General features: G+C 41.0%; 1 non-coding gene across 1 annotated transcript; it reads right to left on the bottom strand.

Annotated features, from left to right (window-relative positions):
- Positions 1-586: 586 nt before the first annotated feature.
- Positions 587-659, bottom strand: TRNAG-CCC (transfer RNA glycine (anticodon CCC)). The gene has a single exon. It is a non-coding gene; the product is annotated as a tRNA-Gly (tRNA).
- Between the last annotated feature and the right edge of the window lie 548 nt (positions 660-1,207).

The following is a 1,207-nucleotide window of genomic DNA, read 5'->3' as shown; positions in this document are numbered from 1 at the left end:
CATACAGCTTTACTTTCTCCGTGAAGGGAAGCGTGTGTTCAGTAATTTATATTTTTAGTATTCTTATTTTGGAAAGATCCAGTTAGCTAATGAATCTCCATCAAAACCCTTTATTTTTTCTTGAATTTTACTTTATTTTTTTATACAGCAGGTTCTTATTAGTTATCTATTTTATACATATTAGTGTATATGTATCAATCCCAATCTCCCAGTTCATCCCACCATTAAGTTATACTTAACCTAGAGTATAACTGTCTCTTCAATGACAGTTGTGTCCTCATTTATTGGCCTTGCCATACCTAAGTAGTAATAAAAGCTATATTTTAAAACAGGGGCTGGTGTTTCATGTTGGCTTCTCTGGTGGTAGACACTGAAAAGGAGTTTGAGGTACAAGATGGTCTTTGGAATCCAAACCTGTGAAGGAAAAGAAGGGCGGTGATAGCAGGGAATGGAGACAGGCAAGGTTTAAGACTTTTTAAAAAAAAAATTATTTCTTTATTTGGCTGCGTCGGGTTTTAGTTGCAGCACGTGGGATCTATCTTTAGTTGTAACATGTGAACTCTTAGTTGCAGCATGTGGGACCTAGTTCCCTGACCAGGGATCGAACCTGGGCCCCCTGCAATGGGAGTGCAGAGTCTTAGCCACTGGACCACCAGGGAAGTCCCAGTTTAAGACTTTTAAGTGATATTTAAAAGGCAGAATCAGCAGGATTTGAACCAAGTCTTCCAACTCAGCTTGAGTAGATGGTTAGTACTGTTCTTAGTCCCATCAAGTGGGGCTCCTGCTCAGGATGCTTTAGAAGGCACCACGCTAGTCTCCGTGGCAGTGCCCGTCTGCACAGGGTGAGGAGTCCACAGATCCATTTTCCCTACCAAAGGAGACAGCCTGTCTGCAGAAGTAAAAAATGAGTAAAAGAAGCAAAAAGAAGATGAAGAGAGTAGCCTGAGGACCTCACCTGAGCCTGTACTTACCCCATCATGCCCCTGACTCCACCTCTGAATCTCCTAGTCACATAGCTGATAAATTCTACGTTTTTTGCTTATGGTGGTTTTTGAGGTAGATTTATATCACTTGGAATTGAAAGATTCCTGACTGCTGTTAACAGCACAACATGTTGAAGCAGAGGATGGAAATGTACTTCATTTTAATGTAGGCAGACAGCTGGATCATGGAAAGTAAATGTTGAGATAAAGAACAGACAACCGAG

This window comes from Balaenoptera acutorostrata, chromosome 1 (genome assembly GCF_949987535.1).
Source record: "Balaenoptera acutorostrata chromosome 1, mBalAcu1.1, whole genome shotgun sequence".
NCBI lineage: Eukaryota > Metazoa > Chordata > Mammalia > Artiodactyla > Balaenopteridae > Balaenoptera > Balaenoptera acutorostrata.
Note: the sequence above shows the minus strand (reverse complement) of the source record. Positions and strands in the feature narration are given on the sequence as shown.